Here is a 13,472-nt window from a genome sequence, read left to right as displayed (position 1 = left end):
ACAGAAATAAAAGTATTTATTCTATGGAAGCAGACAGTAAGAACAGAGTATAAAACTGAAACCTCTTCAAGGGCTTAGGGACTGCCACACATATGTGCCAATTCATACTCTCCCTAATGCAGTTAATAACAAAAATGAATTTATGTGTAGCAACAATAACAGTATCCATGCTGTGTATTAGTTTTATTTAACTGCAAATGATTTCAGTGAGAAAATTCACCATCTTCAGACTGCTCTGCAACATAGGATGATCACACTTTCAATGGATATCATCACCATATCTCCTGTATATCCCAGCGTTCACATGTGCATCTGATTGCAGCACATTAATAAAAGAACTGCTGCCCCATTATCCATTAGAAGATGGCTGTACAGAAGGAGTGAATTTGTGATGGATTGTCTAATTCACAACTGGCCACTGTGACCAAAGGAAGTGGTCATGTGTGTTTGAGTAGTACTTGTATGGATGTGAGTGTGTTTTCTACTTCAGAAGAAGACCTTTTGGGCAAAACTAAAAATATATAGCAGTCTTTTCAGAGTGCCAGTCTGCAACACAAAGAGCCAAAGAAACTGGTACACCGCTCTAATATTGTGTATGGGTCCCCGCGAGCCCGTAAAAATGCTGCAACAAAACGTGGCATTGACTTGACTAATGTCTGAAGTAGTGCTGGAGGGAACTGACACCAAGCGTCCTGTCCATAAATCCGTAAGAGTGGGGGGGGGGGGGGGGGGGGGGGGGGGGGGTTGGAGATCAGTTCTGAACAGCATGTTGCAAGGCATCCCAGATATGCTCAATAATGTTTATGTCTGGAGAGTTTGTTGGCCAGTGGAATTGTTTAACCTCAGAAGAGTGTTCCAGGAGCCACTCTGTAGCAGTTCTGGGTATGTGGGGTGTTGCATTGTCCTATTGGAGTTGCCCAAGTCTGTCGAAATGCACAATTGACATGAATGGATGCAGGTGATCAGACAGGATGCTTACGTACATGTCACCTCTCAGAGTCAGGGGTCCCACATCACTCCAACTGCACATGCCCCACACCATTACAGAGCCTCCACCAGCTTGAACAGTCCCCTGCTGACACAGAGGGTCCATGGATTTATAAGACTGTCCATACCTGTACATGTCCATTTGCTTCATACTATCTGAAATGAGACTTGTCCGACCAGTCAACATGTTTCCAGTCATCAACAGTTCAATGTCAGTGTTGACAGGTTCAGGAGAGGGGTAAAGCTTTGTGTCCTTTATTCATCAATGGTACACTAGTGGGGCTTCAGCTCCAAAAGCCCATATCAATGATGTTTCATTGAATGGTTCATATGCTGACACTTGTTGAAGACTCAGTATTGAAATCTGCAGCAATTTGTCAAAGGCCTGCACTTCTGTCACATTGACCAATTCTCAGTCATTGTTGGTCCTATTCTTGCAAGATTTTTTTCCAGCCACAGCAATGTCAGAGATTTGATATTTTACTGGATTCCTGATATTCATGGTACACTCATGAAATTGTCATACAGGAAAATGCCTACTTTATCATTACCTCAGAGATGCTGCATCCCATCACTCATGCACTGACTATAACACCATGTTCAGACTCATTTAAATCTTGATAACCTACCATTGTAGCAGCAGCAACTGATCTAACAACTGCGCCAGACATATCTCTGTGTTTGAATACACATGCCTACACCAGTTTCTTTGGCACCTCAGTGTATATGGTGAGTTAAAGTCTATCCTTTTCATAATATTGCTGTTAGTCATTTTCAATGCCCACTTGTTGATAGTATCTATACAAATTATGCAACCTCATCTAGGGTTCAGAATGGAGGTTTGTATTCATATGGAACAGATTACAACCTTGAGTCCAAAATGCAGAGGACTGGTCCACCTCTCCCAACCTCTCTGCAATTAAATGTGTTATTCTGAGCCAGTGGGCTTTAACACCAAGTGAGGAAGAATTCCATAGTGTATGAAATATATGTTTTGTTGAACGGATAGAGGAACATATTTTAGCAGCTCAACCAGAATATTATCTACAAAAATTTATGTGTTGAGCATGGATGGAAAAAATATGAGTCCCTAATAAACAGTCATCAACAATTACCACCTAATGACACATAACCAAGGGGACATATTAGAACATTTTGTGTAAGTAAGAAAGAGTTTCATGTGATATGCTAGTACATTTTGTTTGTTTCCCTTGATTAATGCCCAACTACAAGAATTTCATTGTACTGGTCAAACCAATAGCAGTATGACATTCCAGCCAGAGTTGTGGAAGAAGAAAGACTGGTTAGTGCACAATGGCAATGTACCCATGCACCATGACAATCCACCCACACACACCTCACTCATTGTGAAGGAATTCCTGGCCAAAAACAATATGGCAACAGACCCCCACCCTCCCTACTCACCTAACCTAGCCCCATGTGAAGTCCACCTGTTCCTGGAGATAAAAATTGCATTGAAAAGGCGGCAGTTTGACTCATCTGAATACATCCATGTGAAAATGCAATGGGTCCTAAACTTCACCCTGTGGACTACCAGGAGTGCTTCCAAAATTGGTAACAATGCTGGTATCATTGCATACACACCTGATATGACTAATCTGAAGGTGACGGAGGACATAAGGATGTAAGTATAATTTTCTGATTTTTACAACTGCAATTCTTGGGTAGCACAAAGTGTGAAGAGTTGTATATAAGGGCAGTCAAATTAAAACAAGACAGATGGGGAAAAGTATGTAAACTGTAGTAACACTGTTCACGTTACGTCGCACTTCACTTAGCGTAGACCGGGACTGTGTCCTAGGCATGCCCGATGTTGACTGACTGCGCTCAGCCTGTCCTGCCGGAGTTGTTGTTGTTGTTCTTGTTGTTACGCCGGCAGAGGGCGCGTCCGAATTCTCGCGTGCCCTCTGGTGGACGGGACTCTACTTGCGGCAACTACCGTCCGTGATGCGCCGTGCCAATGTGCGCCTCCCGCGATCTTTCTGGTGGCTACTACACTCCTCCTCCTTCGGGGGCTGAAGCCACTGTGATCCACTGCGTCGGAAGGTGGAGCGTCAGGCAGGAGCGATGACCTCCACATCCATGGGATGGCCGGAGTCGAGGGAATCTGCCAACCCTCGAGCTGGAACCTTCGAATACGGCTGGAAGTGACCCACACGAAGAGGCCCCCGTCGTCCCACAACCGGAGCCCGGGACAGAACGGGCGACAAGCTGTCGAACTCTGGATCCTGTTCCACCTCAGGAGGGGCAAGACCCAGTGGTGGGGACGAAGGGGAAGGGAAGACCACAGGGGAACGAGCCCCCTGCGAAACCGGGCCGGCTAGGGGGGCCGGCTCTCGCTGGGGCAGCTCGAATGACGGCGATGCCAGTGCTGGAGCCACTGGAGGCTGCCAAGGCTGAGAACCATCACAGTGCGGCAGAGTCACAGCGGGGAGAGGAGGTAACGTCCCCTGTGAAACCAATACAGGTGCCGGCAATGGGGAAGCCGGTGTCCGAGAGGTCAGAGGGTGGGTGCCCGAACGTGGACGTAGCTGATTTTGGTGACGACGTACCACCCGGTCCCCCACCTGCAAGGTATAGAGCCGGCGGCCATGTCGGTGCAGGACCACCGCCGGTATCCAACGTAGATTGCGACCAAACCCACGGGCTCAGACTGACATACCCAGTGGAAAGCCAGGTACTCCGTTTTGGGAAGACTGGCGAGGACCAGGCTGGAGGAGGTGCAGCAGAGTCCTAGGTTGACGCCCATGGAGGAGCTCTGCGGGGCTGCGGTCTCCCATTGGTGTGGTCCGGTATGCCGTCAAGAAAGACGTCAATGCTTCCTCTGCAGGAAATTCGTGCACATACTTTTTCATCTGCGTCTTAAAGGTGCCCACCATGCGCTCAGCTTCCCCATTCGATTGTGGATGGAAGGGGGGAGAGCAAACATGCCGAATACTGAAGCGCCTACAAAAATCCTGGAAGGTCTGCGAAAGAAACTGCGGTCCATTGTCCGAGACCAGGGTGATTGGCAGACCTTCCACAGAAAAGATTTTTGCTAGTGCCTGGATTGCAACGTCTGAAGTGGTTGAGGAGCAGCGAACCACATATGGGAATCGGGAACAAGCATCAATGACAATGAGCCAAAAGCCATTGAGAAACGGCCCCGCAAAATCGATGTGAACACGTTCCCACGCCTGGGTTACCGGCGGCCATGAAGAGAACGCTGCCCTGGGAGATGCTTGTTGGCTTGCACACTGGGAACAGGCGGCCACCAAGTGCTCAATTTCTCTGTCAATACCGGGCCAGTACACATGTCTGCGAGCCAAGGTTTTAGTACGGGAAACACCCCAGTGCCCCGCATGTAATAACTTGAGGACCTCCCGTCATAAACTTGCAGGAACAACCACGCGAGGAGCTGTATCATCGGTAGCCAGAAGTAGAACTCCTTCCAAGACCGAGAGACGGTCTCGTAGAAGAAAATAATTACGAAGAGGGTCCGAGGCCCGGCCCGGAGGGCGGGACGACCACCCCTGCTGAATGAGGCGAACTACTTGCCGGAGAACCGGGTCAGCCGCCGTTTCCCTGGCGACTCGAGAACTAGTGATCGGGAAGCCATCAACTGCCTGGCGGGACGCCACATCCAAATGAAAACACATAATCTCCTCTCGATCAAATGTAGGGTCCGGGCCCACCGGAAGACGGGAAAGAGCATAGGCGTTGGCATGCTGGCCTGTAGGGCGAAAACTAATGTCATAATGGTACTTAGAGAGGAACAAGGCCCAGCGCTGTAGTCTGTGGGCCGCCCTATCCGGAATCTGAGAGGCGGGGCCAAATAACGATATTAACGGCTTATGGTCAGTGATTAACTGAAACTTCGTGCCATACAAGAAAGGGTGAAACTTGGTAACAGCATAGACAATGGCCAAAGCCTCTTTTTCCACCTGGGAGTAATGGGCCTGCGCGGGACTAAGCGTTTTCGACGCAAACGCCAGTGGTTGCTCGGAACCATCTGCATTGCGATGGGCCAGGACCGCCTCCACCCCATACTGCGAAGCATCCGTAGCCAGGACCAACGGCTTATGGGGATCAAAAGTAGCCAAACAAGGGGCTGACGTGAGGAGGCCCTTCAACGAGGTGAACGCTCGCTCGCATGCAGGCGACCAATCAAAAGGAACACCCTTGTGCAGAAGGCAGTACAGGGGGTGGGCTATAGTGGAAGCCCTGGGAATGAACCAGTGGTAATAGGCTATCTTGCCTAAAAAAGCTTGTAACTCCTTCAGCGATGTGGGCCGAGGAAGGTTGACGATACCTTGGACCAAACTTCCTAGTGGCTGGATGCCATGCCGAGAGATGGTGTAGCCCACATACTCAATGGACGGTTGGAAGAAGGTTGACTTCTGCAGGTTGCAACGCAAGCCCACAGACCTGAATTTGAGAAAGAGGGTGCGAAGGTTGTGCAAGTGGTCCGTCGTGCTGCGGCCCGTGACAATTATGTCATCCAGGTAATTAATACAATGAGGGATTGTCGACGTGACATGCTCAAGATAAAGCTGGAATATCGCCGGGGCACTGGATATTCCAAAAGCCAACCGCTGGTATTGGTAAAGGCCAAACGGGGTGTTGACGACTGCCAGCCGTTTGGAGTCCTCATCAAGTGGTATCTGATGATAAGCCTCTGACAGATCGATTTTCGAAAAATAGTGGCCTCCCGCCACGGTGGAGAACAATTCATCAGCACGAGGCAAAGGATAGGTGTCCACCACCAATTGGGAATTAATGGTGGCCTTAAAATCGCCACAAAGACGTAATTTTCCCGAGGGCTTCTTGACAATAACGAGGGGTGAAGCCCACTCACTGGAAGAAATGGGAAGAACGACCCCTAGGTCTAGCTCTTCCTTTACCTGAGGGCGGAGAGCCAAGGGGATCTGCCTCGCGCGTAGAAAACGCGGGTGAGCCGACGCCTTCAACGTTAAGTGAGCTTCAAAATCTGAAACACGCCCCAGGCCCTCCTCAAAAATATCTGGAAAGTCTGAGATCAAAGATTCCAATGAGTGATAGGGAACGTCTTCGGAGACCAACTGTATGGTGTCAGCGATAGAAAAACCGAAAGCTTGAAAGGCATCCAGGCCAAAAAGGTTAGCGGAGCTTGCATCACTGACAACAATAAAAGTAATAGGCCTAGTGACTGATTTGTAAGTCACGTCGGTAGTGAATTGACCCAGTAGGGGAATGAACTGTTTACCATAACTGCGTAGACGCCGGTAAACTGGCGCCAACGGGGGCGATCCAAGGTCGGAATACGTTTGTGCATTCAACAACGAAACTGCCGCGCCCGTATCTACTTGCAGTTGTAACTGGCGCGACCGAACTGACACCTCGATAAAGAGTTTGCGTGCCGATGCGTCGGGAGCCTGGCCCGATGAAACTTCCTGAATGTCAACGTCCACGTCCTCTGTACTTGCTTCCTTCGATTCTTTTGAGGCTGAGCGGCAAACTTTAGCAATGTGACCGTTTTTATTACATTTGCGACAAACGGCCCAACGCTGGGGGCACTTCGACCGATCGTGATGTATATAGCACGACGTACAGGATGGCAACAGGGGCCGGCGGCCGGAATTCTGTTTACGCGCTGCGCGGGAGCGGCCGTAACGGCCGGATTGTACCGCTCGCACGTCGTCTACCCCGGACACAGTGGACGCGGCCGCGCCGCCCTGAACCTCTGCAACGTCGCACCACGCTTCCAGCTGTTGACCTGCTGCGTGAGAGACTTCATACGATTGAGCAATGGACAGGACTTCTTCGAGGGAAGGGTCTTCTAACTGCAGGGCCCGTTGCCGGACCTCCCTATCAGGGGCCGAACGAACAATGACGTCGCGTACCATAACATGGGCATACGACTCCCGCGACTGCTCCGTGACAAAATGACACTTGCGACTAAGACCATGCAGGGTTGTGGCCCACGCCCGGTACGACTGATGGGGCTGTTTCTTGCATTGATAGAACTCGACCCTAGCCGCCACAACATGCGTGCGGCGGCGATAATATGAAGACAGCAATGAACACAATGCGTCAAAAGACAAGGACGAGGGTTCCTGCAATGGCGCTAGCTGCCGCAAAACTTGATACAGCGAGGGAGATATCCAAGACAAGAAGAGAGCACGACATACCTCCGCATCGGCAACATGAAATGCCTGGAAATGCTGCCGATGGCGATGTTCATATGCGTCCCAATCCTCCGCCGTCTCGCCATACGGGGGAAAGGGAGGAGGGAACGGCGCCGGAGCAGACAGCGTGGAGAGCAACGCCGGAAGCACTTGTTTCATGGTGGCCATGAGCTCCATCTGCTGCGCAACCAAAACCCGCACCAAATCCTCCATGCCGTGGAGAAACTGCGAAACCGGAACAACGATGCAACACGCGAAAGAACGACCCTACTCGTCGCCAATTGTGTAGTAACACTGTTCACGTTACGTTGCACTTCACTTAGCGTAGACCGGGACTGTGTCCTAGGCATGCCCGATGTTGACTGACTGTGCTCAGCCTGTCCTGCCGGAGTTGTTGTTGTTGTTCTTGTTGTTACGCCGGCAGAGGGCGTGTCCGAATTCTCGCATGCCCTCTGGTGGACGGGAATCTACTTGCGGCAACTACCGTCTGTGACGCGCCATGCCAATGTGCGCCTCCCGCGATCTTTCTGGTGGCTACTACATAAACTGTTTATTATTTCAAAAGTAACTGCCATATCTGTTAGTACATTTATCTCATTATGAGACAAGATGGTTGATGCCATCATGGAAAAATGTTTGCAGTTGCCTACTATAAAATTATGGATATGGTATTGGTAGATTCACTAAAGCTTTCTAGTTCATCTTTACAATCTTAAGAAGATACAAGTCTTGGTTCAAATTGTTCACACAATATTGTGACAGAGAACAAATGTATCCACTTACAGCTTATCAAAAATTATCTTCAATGTAGACACAACCAAATTTGCAACTGCACACTTACTGAGAAAACATAAATTTTGAAACAGACAAAATGCGTATTAAATGTAAACGAATATCTAGTGTTAATGTAATAGAAACAGGCATGTTAATTTCAGTAACAAACCAAAAGATGAAAGTTACAAATTGTGCAATAATGTTAAATTGTTAATTATATTACCTGTTGGAACTTTATGTCTTATTCAAAAACTTAGGAGACCAGAGACACTGAAATGCTTCATAGTTATTGTCAGTTCTATTCCTAACAGAAAATAGCCAAATTTGAAAAATGAAAATTGAATCATGATTTTGAATTCAAAAGGATAGTTGATTCACAAAACTGTTCACACCAAACTTACTTTTATTATTTGTAAAGCCTGATATGGACATAAAACAGATGTAAACAGTTTGTACACAAACACAAAACTGCAAAACACATGTTCCACAATCAATAGTGGAAAACATGCTCAAATCAAATTAAATGTATCAATGTTAACACAATATAAACATATTCCCATAAATAATTAATGTTTCATATTTATCTAATTTTTGTGATGGTATTAACCTATCTCAGAAACATGTAAACTACAACCAAAATAACAACTCCAGCCTGAACCTGGAGGTTTTACAAGTTCTTTGACATATCGATGCAGATGATGTAATTGGTTGTGAGGGATGCTAGGAAGTGGATGTGTGTTGAAGGTTGCTCTATAAATTGTTCTCATCACTAATATATGGGAATATTGTAATCGTCTATGAAAGTGTAATAGAATCTGGAATTAAACCATCTGGTAGAAAATGACATCATGACCAAGACAATCTATTTAAAGGCAAATGTCAGACTTAAACCTGCTACTAGAACCTATTTTTACAAGATTGCACAAGAAGAAGAAGAAGAAGCAGCCTGGGAGATTACCACCAAAACTTCACATCACAAAACTATGTACAATTAATTCAGTTACTCCTTCTTCACTTTGTCCAAATTTAGATACTTTAGGGCAGAAGACTAGTGCTAAAATTTGGTCATACCTAAAAGGTATTATGACAGGTGAATGAAGCAGCATTATACTACAAACGCTGCTTGTACCCAGGTGTGCCTCTTTGTCTGAAGCAAATCAATGCCACAAATATCTTTGTTCATGGCTCCAAAAATATGAAATTTGGATGAGAAGAGACTGGGATTGTATGGAGGAAGTGTAAGGGCTTCCTAGCAAAGTTTCTGCATCACACTTGAAACAACCATGGCATCATGTGGGCTGGCTTATGTTTTAACATGGCAATAAAGTATTTTAACATTCATTTCAGTGTAGTATAGCTATATGACTTCAGATACAGTATTCAGTGTACCAATATATTGTTTTGATTCATCAGCATTGTATTCATATGGTATGATTTGTGGAAATGGCAAACAGCCTGAATCAGGATGGCAAGGCAAGGAATTGAGTCATACTTCAACAGGTTGTAAGTCCAGAGTCTTATCAAATAACTAATTAACAAATTTGCCGGTCACATTTCATGACTGCCTGATATCAATCATTATAAATGGTAGCATCCAGCTTCTCATTTCAAAGACAAATAGTATAATTTACAGCAAAACTCACTCTTATTAAAACTGCCAATCATGGAGCAATTTAAGAATTGTCTTGCTGCACTTTCCTCTACTAGAATCATGTAGATAAAGTAAAAACATTTCTTGTTAGTTCTGTTGCATTTGCTTCATCATAAAAGAAGAATGCCAAAAAGTCATAAAATTCACCTCAAGGGAAATTCCTTGCATCAAATGTTCAAAGCAAAAAGAATAATCATTAACAAAGTATTATAGCTCAGATCACAAATGACGTGAAAACAATCTATCTCCATGCCCTTGCCAGGTCAAAATAAATTCTGGACTTGTGTAGTTATCAGGTTATTGAACTTCACTGTTGATAGTTTCTGTTATCTGCTTTACTACTTCATCACTGGAAACTTTATATTCACTTTTGAAAACACATTAAGAGAATATAAATTATTTGACATGTCTCACAAGTATGGTAAACACAAAGAAATAAAAGAAACCTTTTTGTTGTTGTGGAAATCAGCTCGAAGACTCATTTGGTCCTCTCTCTGCTAGTTTATCTTTAGCAAGTTTTTCAGACATGCATAACCACTACACTCAGCATCCATTTGAACCAGCTTCATATATTCAAGCCTAAGTCTTCCTCCACAAATTTAAGAATTTAAGAACCCCCAAACCTATGCTTCCTTCCATTATTAAATTAACTATTCATTGATGTCTCAAAAAGTGTCCTATTAACCTATTCCATCTTTTAACCAAACTGTGCCATAAAACTCTTTTCTCCTCAGTTCAGTTTAGTATCTTTTTATTAATATGATGGATTGCTACTCATCACATAGAGAAGGTGTTGAGTTGCAGGCAAACACAGTGAAAGGATTGCTAAACTTTTAGATGTTGACTAAAAAAATTCCCCCTTCAGAAGCAGAAAACACACACACACACACACACACACACACACACACACACACAGATATGCACAACACACACACTCATGGTGGCTATGCCTATGGCCACTCAGGTCACATTAATTTCTTGTTATTCCATCTCAGACTTTCGATTATTTGATTATACACCTTCATTAGTTATACAATATGCCCATCTAATCTGCAGCATTTTTGTGTAATACCACATCTCATAAACTTCTATTATCTACTTGCCTGTGCTGTTTATCAATGACTTCTCACTTCTATATAAAGATGTATGGCAAACAAATACTTTCAGAAAGTATTTCCTAACATTTAATTTCATGTCAAATATTAACATATTTCTCTTTTTTAGGAAATAAGTATGTGGGAAGTCCTGGCAAAATTTAAATAATGTAGGGTAAAGGTGACCACTTACTGAATAGTAGAAGCACTGAGTCATCGACAGACTACATCAGAGAGAAAGAAAACTTGCTAGTTTTAGGGGAAAAATGGTAGTTGTGTCGAGAGGGGTTGGTAGAGAGAGACGGAGATGGCAGGAAGGGGTTTGGGGATGGGTAACTAGTGGGTCGGGTGGAGGCAGCAGGTTTGCTGGCTGGGAATATGAGAGGGAGTGGTGATAAGTCTACAGGCTACACATCTAATGCAGTGGCAGGTAGTGAAGCAGCTGTAGAAATTGAGCAATGTTGTGCTCAGCTGGATGTTGTGCCATTGTGTGATCAACATAGTTATTGGCAGCAGTTTGGCAGTGGCCATTTATTGTGGTGGACAGATGGTTGGTTGACATACTGACATAAAAAGCTGTACAGTCATTGCAACAGAGTTGTTGTATGACATGGCTGCTTACACTGGTGACTCTGCCTCTGTGGGATGGAATAAGCCTGTGACAAAACTGGAAAAGAAAATGCTTGATAGGTTGATTTGACAGGTGCTGTACCTGTGTCATCTACAGGGATGTGATACCTGTGGCAATGGGTTGGGGTGGAAGTGACATACAGATGGACCAGGATGTTGAGTAGTTTGGGTGGATGAGGAATACCACTTTAGGAGGGTTAGTAGGGTTCTTGGTTTGGATGTCCCTCACTTATGGGCATGATGATAGATAATCAAAGCCTTGTTGAAGGATAGGGTTCGGCTGTTCCAGTCCAGGGTGATATTGGGTAATGAGGTGAGCATTCCTCTGTAGCTGATTGTTGGGGACGGTGGGACAATGAGGTTGGGCATTTTCATCATTTCAGATCCACCATCCAGAGTTGGTCAGGCTGTATGAGTGTGATTTTGTTGAAGGGACCACAGCTGTCAAATTGCAGATACTGTTGTGATTTTGGGTTTAATATGGACAGAGATTTCTTCCATTCTTTTCATCCTCCAAACTTTCGCCATTTTTGTCCTGTTCCATTTACACACTTAATAATTTCATTTGTCCATTTCCCAAGTTATTTCATGTTTTTCTAGCACCATCCCCTGTTTTATCTATCTGCACCAATTCAGGAAAGTATTCCTTAAGTAAATCCCAATTCCCCATCCTATTTGTTAAATGATCCTTCAGCCCCTACTCCCCCCTCACCAACTGCCTAACCATAAGAATTCCCTTTTCTGAATGCCATCTGTCCTTTCACAATGACCTTCATCTTTTCAGACTTCACCAGTCCCTATCCCTCACAAACATGGTACTGCAGAAGCACATCTCAGTGCCACCACATCCCAGAACCACCTATGCTCCTTCCACAAGATTTCATAACTGAGCAATCCTAACTACATACACCCTGTCTCCAAAATTGAAACCCTTTCCCTACAGTGCCTGGAAGAGTATACCAGATGCCACCTCCATAAATTGTCCAATTTGTTGACATCCTACTCCCACTTTGGAACACTACTGCCTATCAATACCTATCCTACCCACAGTGAACCCCCTTATCAACCCCTCTCAGCACCCAGATCCTGCTTAGCTGCTGTTTTCAAATTTGCAAGAGCTTACAAAACTTCATCTCACCACTACACTAATTCCAGAAACCAAACAAACCGAAAACACTTTTGTTAACCTTTCCACCAAAACCTCAATTCAACAGAAGTTTCAGTCCTATCCAAAGGCCTCATCTTCATTCCAAACCCATGTTTAGCCCTTAACCACCTGACACTGGTCTCAGAGACTGGTGAGGTTTTGTTTTTAAATGTTTTCCATTATTACACACATGACACAACTGTGAGTCAACATACTCTTTCCCTTCCCCCTCCAGTTGTGCCGTATCCTTGGCAGCTCCAGATGCATGCACACTTGGTAACACGTTTTTGCATGTGGTCCATCTGACCAATGCCAGGAGGTTATGTAACATTAGTTAAATTACATATTTTTTATTTTTGTAGGGTAACAATGTCTGAAATGGACAAAATGGAGAAAAATATAGTCCAATGGTTAGAGGAAGCTGACATACATTCTCAAAACTTATTATCCACACCAGAACTCCCAAATGAAGATTGCAGTGATGTAGAAGATGTTCCAGTGGATAATATCATTGAAGACAATCATCAGTCCAATTCAGAAGTCGAAGGTGATGGGCCTGAACCTCAGCCCATGGAACAAGAGAATGACATTAGGACACTGATGGAGGATTCATCTTCTGATCATGATGTTCCAGTGGCAAGATACCGTAGCTGCTTTGGTAAGAACTGATTTTGTTAGTTTTCCTGTCCTCCGGTCTCAAGATCAAGGACTATGTTTCATAACAACATACAGCACACACATGGACTCAAACATAATTGTCAAGGTATTCTGCATGAAAACACAAAGCCTCTGGATTTGTGGAGCTTATTTTTCTGTGAAAGTATATTAGGAGAAATAATAAAACATACCAACAAAAAAATCAGATAAACTCAATCTAATTACCAAAGGGAAACAGCTGTTCATGATGTAGATTTAACTGAATTGAAAGCCTTCATTGGTATGCTGTACTACATTGCTATTTTCAAATAAAACCATACACATTACACATGCTGGTATAGCAAAGATGGCACAGGCAGAGAAAT

General features: G+C 44.8%; 1 protein-coding gene across 1 annotated transcript in view; it reads right to left on the bottom strand.

The window, feature by feature from the left end:
* LOC126157063 (nose resistant to fluoxetine protein 6-like) overlaps positions 1-13,472 on the bottom strand; it is a gene marked incomplete at its 5' end in the record, with an annotated part of 297,846 nt that overhangs the window by 130,894 nt on the left and 153,480 nt on the right. The gene's annotated exons all lie outside the window — the stretch shown is intronic.

Source organism: Schistocerca cancellata, chromosome 2 (assembly GCF_023864275.1).
Source record: "Schistocerca cancellata isolate TAMUIC-IGC-003103 chromosome 2, iqSchCanc2.1, whole genome shotgun sequence".
Taxonomy (NCBI): Eukaryota; Metazoa; Arthropoda; class Insecta; order Orthoptera; family Acrididae; genus Schistocerca; species Schistocerca cancellata.
The sequence above is the reverse complement of the archived record's forward strand: the minus strand, read 5'-3'. Positions and strand labels throughout refer to the sequence as shown.